Here is a 9644-nt window from a genome sequence, read left to right on the forward strand (position 1 = left end):
CTTGACTCTCCACTCAGCTCCCAAGATGTCTGTTCACCTTCTTGCATTCCATTGTTGCCAGCTTGCTCTGTGCCATTCTCCTTGTGTGAGTCTCCGCTGTAATCGGGGGGCAGCTCTGTACTTGGTTGCAGGCTGGGATCACTGCTTTGCTCCACACTTGTTGCCTCAAGCACTGGGGTAACTGGGATACCAACAAATTAAGTGAGAGGAATTTAAAGGATGAGGAGCATGGTTTGAAAAGTTATTTCTAGGGATATCCAAAAATATGTGTAGCTCTTTTTATGGATCAGAGATCCCAAGTAGGAGTTTAGGGAGGGGGAGAAAAATAACTCTAGGAATAAGTACAGTATGAATGTGAATCTTATTTAAATTGACAATTGGCAACATATTTGCCAATATGTTGTTGACTCACCTTGTGCCTTTAGTTGATCAACCAGGATTAGGATCAGCAATGCTGAAAGGATTGTCATCTTTTTCAGCATGGTCACCTAAATGCCAGGTAAAGAACAAGCCTTTGGAGTAAAACTTGAAACGTGTGGTGGACAAAAAGCCCTGGATATTTAAAGGCAAGCTCCTACATCTGTGCACTTTGACATCTACCTGAAAATAACAGGTTACAAAACAAACATGAAATTACATTCTCAAAACGAATGTAGGATCTGTCAGAGACCCTAATCAGGCAATTCCTGCCCTTTGCTTCAGGGTGAGATAACCTTTGCTGCAAGCAGTAAAGGACATTGGGGGCAGAGAGGTGGGACAGCGGTAGCCCACACTGCAGTAGCACTGATAGTGATGTCACTGTGTGTCTCTGGCAATGCTGGTTTCTCCAGGCAATTAATCCTGTTGGTTTTGAATGAGGAGCTTCAAAAATCCTTTGATATGACACTTGACAGATTGAGTATTCCTTATGGGTAACAGGTGAAAGGTGAGGTGTGACTAAAATATGTGCACCTGGCTTCTGTGTTGCAAGGAAATAATACCAGTGTGAAAGAACTGTAATGTTTTGGTCAAGCATTTCATTGGGAAGACTTCTTTTTTCAATGTTGGAAACTTGTTTGTGTGTGTGTTGTTCAGCCTGTGATATCTCAGTCCCATAACAATCCACTTCAAAGGTTTGAACAGAACCAGAAATTCTAGGGAGAGCCTGTCTCCTATGTGTGGTTTGATCAGCAAAGCACAATTATTGTTCCAAGGGCCATTTCTGGTCCAGAGAAGTTGCTCTGGTTGCATCCATGTAGTTCAGTTCCCTGTGACCTTTCCTATCCAGGGAAGTGGGTCATAACCAGACACTCAGAGGTTGTGGGAACTGTAACCAGGTAAGCTCTGTTTTGGGGTAAGTTATGTTTTGGGGTCTGCCGAAGGAATAGTGAACCTCAGGGCTGTGTGAGCAGCTGTCTGTGTTGCAGATAGATAATTGTGGGCCCGGCTCTGTGTATTACAATTGTATGAGTGAGTGGTCTAATTGCGGCAACTACCAATTCTGCAGTAATTATGGTAATTAGGTTAATGTCAAATCAACGTAAAAGAATTCAGAATCTGACTCTGTGAGATTTCCCCCCTCCCTGTTTTCCTGATTTCACTTGTTTAATATTGCATCAACTTAGGTTTTTAGCTCAGTATTTCTTTCAAGTTGCTTCTACCTCTAGGGTTTGCCTGAGGCATTATTCTTCTAATCAAGCTTTTTATGCTGCAACAGAAGGATTTTATTTTTTTCTTGAAAAGAAAAAGATATATGGTTGCCCATGAACACCTACTGGTACATGGCTGCTGCAGTAGATTTCTCCTGTGTTACTGTTTTCAACTGAATGTTGATGGGTAACACCCTCCTTTTTTCAAATGTGGAAGAATTTTTCTTCAGTGTGGAAGAATTTTTCTTCAGTATGGAAGAATTTGTTGCCAACTCACCTATAACAATATGATGCACAGGTCAGAAATCTGCAGATAACTATCTGCAACGAGCAAGATTCCTCAGTGTAGACTAAGAAGTCTTGTTTTGCATTCTTGAAAATGTTTTTCCTACAGAGTTTTCATGAGGTACTGGGCCTACCAGTTTTGAAGGAAGCATAAATAAATATGTTGCAGAATGGGTTACTTCTGTACAAGCAAATTGAAAGAGGAATTTTCATGTTACTCTCTCAGTGGATCTTTAGTTTGGTTTTGAAATATTTGTCTTCTTTTTAATGAGGCTCATTAAGCACAGTTGCTCACCTTGCTTTTCCCAGATTCTTCTCTTTGTTTCATTGTTATAGTTTCTAAAAATTTGAAGCAGTGAATTTAGGCATTTTAAGGCAGAGTTTCAGGTTAGTTGTTTGCCTGGAGACAAAGTTAGTTTCACTGTTATTCCACTGCTCCCAGTCATATTGTTAAGGGGAAATCTCAAAAAGTAGCAACAAAGGGACACATTTTGAGTGGGATTTCTTACTGTTTGAGGTTTTGGGTTTGTTTTTTTTTTAATTAATACAAAGACTGTCACTATTCAGTATCTTTAATGTTCTGAAAGTAAATGCAGTTAACATTATTAAAGGAATCATCAGATGAGATGAGAATCCTGTGGAATAAGTAATGTGAGGACCAGAGGTGTGTTACAGGTTTATTGCTTTTAGCTACAGTTTTTTCAATGCACCCAGCCAACAAGGCAAGGAATAAAAACTATACTTAAGCAATGAAGACTGCACCTGGAAATGTCTTGCTCCAACTGTTTTTGTCCCCAGATTCCCAAATGTGGCTCTCAGGACAAATATTATTATCTATTATAGAATTGATATTCTGTATATTACAGAATATAGCCAAACTAGAGAGGGTAAAGAAATAAACCATAAATGTTGAAAAAATCCTCCCTTTGAAGGGACAAATGTTTTCAGATGTAAAGTCTGTTTATTTTATCAAAAAGAAGGATACAGGAGTGACTTATGTTTTGTAATTTCATAAAAGGGAAAAAAAAACCAAAAAGCTAGGTCCTAAAGCAGTCATTAATGGCATGAATGGAGGCATAGTCAGAGACTGTGGATTGATGCCAAAGCAAAATCAATGATTTAGGTACTAATCACTGGATTTACTAAGAGGGAACAGAGTATTGAAAAACCTAGTGGATTAAAAAAAACCCCTAGGTATGATTTATCTAATGGTTCCTCTTAACCTTGTCTTTTGAGTCTCAATTGTCCACATTGATATTGGACTCCTAGGAAAAATCAAATACTGTAGACAGATCACCACCTTCCCCTGTGAGGTGGTAGAAGATATTTGGTCTCACTGTTAAAATGCAAGAAGGTTACAGCGTTTGTAAGTTTCCGGTTACAAACGGGCAGTTTGAACAAACTGTTCATACACTGTGTCTGCCTCAGTCGTGCAGAAGGTGAAAAGCTGTGCAACTGTCCACTTCTCTTTAGTCAGGACAATAGGAGTGAACTCCACCTTAACTGAATAAGAGTTTTGAAGGATATCTCATAGAAATCTGATAGTGACTGAAACACTGCTGATACCTGGAGTGTGACAGGTTGTGATGCCACTGTGCCAAGCCATCTCTGCACAGGGACAACTTCACTTGTTCTCCATATCTGTTTTGTCCAGATGCCTTGGGTGATATGGAGACTGGCAACTTGGACTCCAGCAGGTGTGGGACAAGAAATTCTTTCTTCATATGCTTTCATGCCTGTGCAATGACTGGATGTGGGAACTTGTCTTACATTATAATGATGGAGTGCAAGAACTCCAAGGTGTGCTGTGAAGGCAAGCAGAGTGCAGGGAAGTTTTGACAGCAAGTGATGGTAACTGAATGTGATATGTAACTGCCCCTTCCCCCACCTCCAAATTCAGAAACACAGTGCAGGGTATTTAATAAAAGTGTTTCCACATCCTAAGAACATTGTGAATAAATGATACTAATATAATTTTTAAAAACTTGTTTCCTTTCTTCCCTTGCACATATTTTTTATATTTCTTGCACTTGAAAGGAAGCCAGAGTCGTGAAATGAAGCTCAGTGAAGCTAAGAGCAAAGCAAGGGACATTGTTTGTTAGATGGTGTAGGAACTCGTTGTCAGACGTTTGCTCAGGCTCAGGAGAGAACTGCATATAAAAGTAAAACTGGGTAAATAACTTGGGACATGAAAGCAACATCCAGACCAAAAGTTCCTCAGATGAAAAACAGGAACATAGGCTAATTCAGCTTGGAAGGGACTGCAGGGGATCTCTATTCTGATATCCCACTGAAAGCAGGGACACCTGGCTCATACCATTTCACTCAGAGCTTTATTCAGTCTGGTTCTGAAGTCCTCCAAGGACAGAATCTGCATAACCTCTCTGGGAAGCTTGCTCCTTTGCTTGGCAGTGCTCATAGTGAGAAAGTGCTTCCTTATGTTCCAGCTGAACATTCCTTGTTTCAACTTATGCCTGGTGTCTCTTACCCTCACAATCTTATCCTCTTATCCTTACATCAAGCATGGCTTTTGGAACCCTTCATAAATAGCTGGAAAGAAAATGAGAGAATATTAGTTAGTGGCTGACATATTACATGTGTTTACGTGCATAAAATACAAAGACTTTCTCTAAATTCTTGCATTTCTCTGGGCATCAACTCATGGCCACCTTTGCAAATAGTGCACTAGGTTAGGTGGGTCCTTGGTTAGACTGGGTTATGTTAACCATTATCCTTTGTTAGACTAGTGTAGGGGAGGGAAGGGTGTTGATTCTAATTTGAATCTCTGAAACAGCTGCAGAACACTTAAAAAAAGGTAGGTGGTTATCTTCATTGCTGTTAGAACAATAAGAAAATTGTGGTTTAGGGTTGGTTTGGGGTTTTTTTGTTGTTTTTTATTGTTGCATCTTGCCAAAAGAGATAATTTGGAAAATTTAAATTTAATATACAGAAGTTGACTCAGTGTTAAGGAGCTGTGAGATTAGATTGCATAACACCAGACAGAAATGAGTGTTTTAAAAACAAGCTTCTTTTTTTTTTTGTTTGTTTTTTTTTTTTTTGTTAGCAGCAAGGACCAGACTTTCTGGAAAGGTGAAGGATGCCAAGACTAGTGCATTCATTCTTTTCTTGTGAGCTGATGCCTAGGGCATCTTGTGGCAGATATAACTATTCATGTTTTGGGAAAAGTATTGTCCCTTCAGGTACTTAATTTGTGTATTGCAAAGAGTCCTCTTCTTTTTTATGGAAATTAGCTTGAGAGAAAAGGAAAGTCAAAGATTCTAGTCAAATTCTACAGGAGAAAGTGAAGAGCTTTTTGTACTTCACTTAGCTTTTAATGTTTCAGAAGGGTTTTTTGAGCTAATTGATTGATTAGTTTGCCAATAAAAAAAATTTCAGCATTTTGTGGATAATCTGGGAAAAAATATAAAGCCATGATCTTTTGTGTATAGATAAGGTTATGCAAAGTCACATGTCAGAAGCTCTAAATACAATGGTTTGAAATAACATTTTGCTATTCAGACCAGACTTTCAGCACTTCTAGGAATACAGATATTTTTATTTTGCCCCGGAAATCCAATGTAGTTTATAAAGGTAAATAGGTTTTTATCACTTCACAGGTGGGGATACTGAGGCACAGACAAGACTACAAGCCTGACTGAATGATAACCTCCTGCCTCTCAGGCATGTCTCAAGATAAACTATTTATTTCAGGTTTTCCAGAGACAGCAGGGGAGTAGCCATGGACAGGAGGTGAAGGAGGTCAAGAGAGAGAGAAAGATCTTATGGAAAGTTAAGATACCTTCGGTAGGTCAGAGGGAATTAGTGTTTTGGGTGTCTGCTCTTTGTAGGCTGGTAGAATAACTCAGGAATGGTAAAGCTGACACAGGTCCTGCTGTCCTCAGTTGAGCCCTGCACAAAACTGAGAACCGCTTTAATCAGTGTAGGGACGAAGAAGTAATTTCATAAACTGTTACTGGACAATTTTTCCAGAGAGATCCCTTCTTTCTTGCTGTCAATAACTATGTGCTTAGGAAGGCCTAAATCCCATGTTTGTTTCTGCTCATTGTGGGTGTTATTTGGGCTGTCTCATTCTCTCCAGTAACATTAGGTGCTTTTGGAATCCTCTTATGTGTTTTGCATTATTAAATCTGATGACAGTGGTTTCCATAAGCTAGTGATGGAAAAATGAAGGACAGTTGAGAAATTAATCCATTATGAACCACCAGTATTCATCCATGTGTGATGAATAACAAGGTGGAGAGTTGATCTTTGCAGAAAAGTTGTCAGAAGTCACTTGTTTCATGTGTCTTCATTTCTAACAACATTCAGAGCTGACTTTGATGCTTGACTGACTAAATCAACCCACAGGTTCACTGTGCAAGGGGAATATCCAACTGTTCAAGTAAGGCAGCTTTAAGCCACTTCTTTGTGTTGAAGAGAATGATCTGATTCTCTTTTGCTTAAATGGTTGTCTATTAGGAGTGGTTCGTGCAAATTCCACAGGTGCCTCTATTTAACAATCAGGTAGTCATTAGATACTATAACCTAATATTATGTTATTAAGTGAATGTAGTGAAAATACTGTAGATAAATAAGAGGCAGCTCCTCTAAAGCTGTAAGGACTGAGGGGATGGTTTTATATCTTGTCTTTTCTGCCAAGGCTTTCAGTTTATAAGAGCATGGTAAACTGGGAGCTCTCTGAAACTGTGCAGCCCTCTGTTCCTCTGTAGAAAGTTTCTACACTGGTTAAGCACTTCACTTTGATATCCTGTTAGTTGTACCAACTGAAGGGGTGAAGAGAAGACAGAGTATGTAAATCTTTACTTTTCATGTTCTTTATTAAGAGTACAGTAATTTCACGAATACAAGCCGCACTGAGTATAAGCCGCCTCTCTGGGTATTGGCAAATATTTTGTTCTTTGTCCATAAATAAGCTGCACCTGAGTATAAGCCGCTCTGTCGTTCACAGCGAGGACCCGTGTGCAACAAAGTTGCCAAATAGCAACAGAACAGCGGCAGGGCGGGGTTTACTGCCTCGGCTCGGGCTGTGCAGGCTCGGCCCGCTCGGGGCTGCTGATGGGGCCAGGTGGCCCAGCTTGGTGGGGCCGCTCGATGGGGCCACTCGTGGCTGGCCGCCGCCTCTGGGCTCGCTCGCCCTGGCCCAGCGCTGCCCCGTGGTGGCAGGCGGGGACGGAGCCCCCTCAGCTCCCACAGCGGCGGAGGCGGGCAGGGACGGAGGCCCCTGCCTCCTCCCCGAGCTGCAGCAATGGCGGCACGGGGCCCTCGCCTTCCCCCCGGGCCACGGCAATGGTGGCACGGGGCCCCCGCCTTCCCCCTGAGCCACGGCGATGGTGGCACGAGGCCCCCCGCTGCCTCCCCGGGCCATGGCAATGGCGGCACAGGGTCCCTGCCGCCTCCCCGAGCCGCGGCAATGGCGGCACAGGGCCCCCCCATCTCTCCCCCGGGCTGCGGCAGAGGAGGGAAGAAGAGAGCTCTCCTGCCTCTCTCCCCACCCCCCGTGCTGCCTGCAGGGAGCCAGGCTCCACTCGTGGTGCAACAGAGTAACAATTTGTAACAATCATAAAATGCCGGCTTTTACTGGCAGGTGCTCAGCTCGGCACCCTGGCTGGCGCTTCTGAGGTTGTAAATGTCAGAAAATTATTCACATATTAGCCGCTCCTGAGTATAAGCCACATTTCCGGTTTGGGAGCAAAATCTTAGTCAAAATGGTGCGGCTTGTATTCGTGAAATTACTCTAATTTTGGCCATGTAAATTTGGATTTAATTTGAATTCTTGAATATGAACTGATACAGAAACTCCTGTTTAATTTTGAGAGGTGTAATTTGCCACAAATCAGACTGTATTATGACTTGCATGAATTGAAACTGGGTAAAATGATAAAAGATTACTCAACCAGCTTAACTAACAAAGCAGAAATGCCACCCAGGAAGTGTTAATTCTCTCTCCTCTTCTACTTTGTCCCTGTGCTTTCTCTTCTGGTACTAGTGGTGCTTAACTGTCTTCTAGGATGCTGATTGAACCTGCTGATATGGCAGAAAACTCTTTTCCTACTATACTGGAGAATTAGGATTCCTCAATAGAAGTGTTACAGAGAAATGGTGAAAACATGTGGCTGAGAACAGAATATGTCAGTGGCTGCTGGTCACCTCAGCTGATCTCCTCTGGTAGCTCCATAACTCTCTTGAAAGACATAAATTGAAATGGTGGGTTCTAGTTATTTTTTGTCTATATAAGAACAAATTAGCAGTAATTAGTCCAAATGGAGCTGATGTGGCAGTAGCAGTTTTGGGCCAGGCACAGCAGAACTGTCACAGAAGAGCCCCCATGCAAGTTCTGGCATTAGTGGACTTGGCAGCACCAGACAGGGCTGAGGATTGTGGTGCTACAGCTCACAAGTGCACTTTGAGCTTCTCCCCAAACCTTGTTGACTTTAATGGAAATTCTGCCACCCCCACCTGATCCATAGTTACTGACAGTGACAGGGACTGACATTTGAGACTAGGCAAGAGTATATGAGCTAGCAAAGCAGATGTGCAGTTGCAGTGGTGCTCTGCTGAGAAAAGGCAGACAAATGGGATTAACTGATACATTCACCTGCTTGATTGTTTAGGAGGAGACACAGGCTTGCTTTTATCAAGACAATATTTTCCACTTTGTATTCTTGTTCCATGTTCTTTCATGTCACAATATCATCATGTTCTTTCAGTCTTTCCTTTCTGCATATCTTTCTCCTGCCATTCTTTTCTAAATGCATGTTTGTCACTGTTTCATAAAACAGCTTTAGTCTCCCTTCCATGGAGGCAGACTAATCACCTGAAAGAGATCAGGAGGGAAGGAGCTCACCTGAATTTTGCCAGGAAGGAGTGGATAGAAGCGTTTTCTTATATGTAAAACTTTGGCCTCTCAGCTTCCTGCCAGAGGACAAAGATTCTTACTCAGAGATAATGTGACTCTATTCAACTGTTGAAAACTTTGGTTTACCAAGCAGCATATTTGACTCCATATGTCATGGCTTCCCATTGCCAATGGGAGCACAGATACTAGACCTCACTTTTTCTGTCAAGGGTGTCCACCGTGCTATCCCAATTCCAGCAGGTTCTTGGGAAAATGGGAGAGTGCTTTGAAAATGGTTTTGAACATCATAATAAAGTCAGAGATTTCACAAGCATCTTTCTTGTACCAGAGAAGCATGTTCTATTATGAATTGCTTTTTTCTTCTTTAGGATTCAGTTTTTCTAAAGCTAGTGGAAGACATGTTATCAACTTCAATAAGAGCAGCTCTGAGGAGTGCTAGAGCTCATATCTTATGCATTTTTTAATCTTACATGAGTGAAGGAGTCATCTTCCTCTCCTGGAATATTCCTCTTCAGGTTAATATCACGCTACTAAATTGGGTTCATCCAGTTTTTCTGGTTTTCTATGGATACCTTTTTGATATGCATATTTTCTCTGACTTCAGAACTTCATTGTTATCACTCTTGGTAAGTTTTCTGTCTCAACAGCCCTTGAATGTTTCAGAATTTCTTCCTCTAGTCATTTTTACAACTTGTAAACATGTCCTGTATTCAGATGATTTCTGTTTCTCCTCATTCTGCCCACAGAGAAATAGAAAGTGAGTTTTCACAAAGGCAGGATTACATTCTACAGTCTGATCTAAATTCCAATGGCATCAAGAAGGGTCTGTCTTTCTCTAGGCCCCTCTTCTTCTC

This window comes from Catharus ustulatus, chromosome 1, assembly GCF_009819885.2.
Source record: "Catharus ustulatus isolate bCatUst1 chromosome 1, bCatUst1.pri.v2, whole genome shotgun sequence".
Lineage (NCBI taxonomy): Eukaryota > Metazoa > Chordata > Aves > Passeriformes > Turdidae > Catharus > Catharus ustulatus.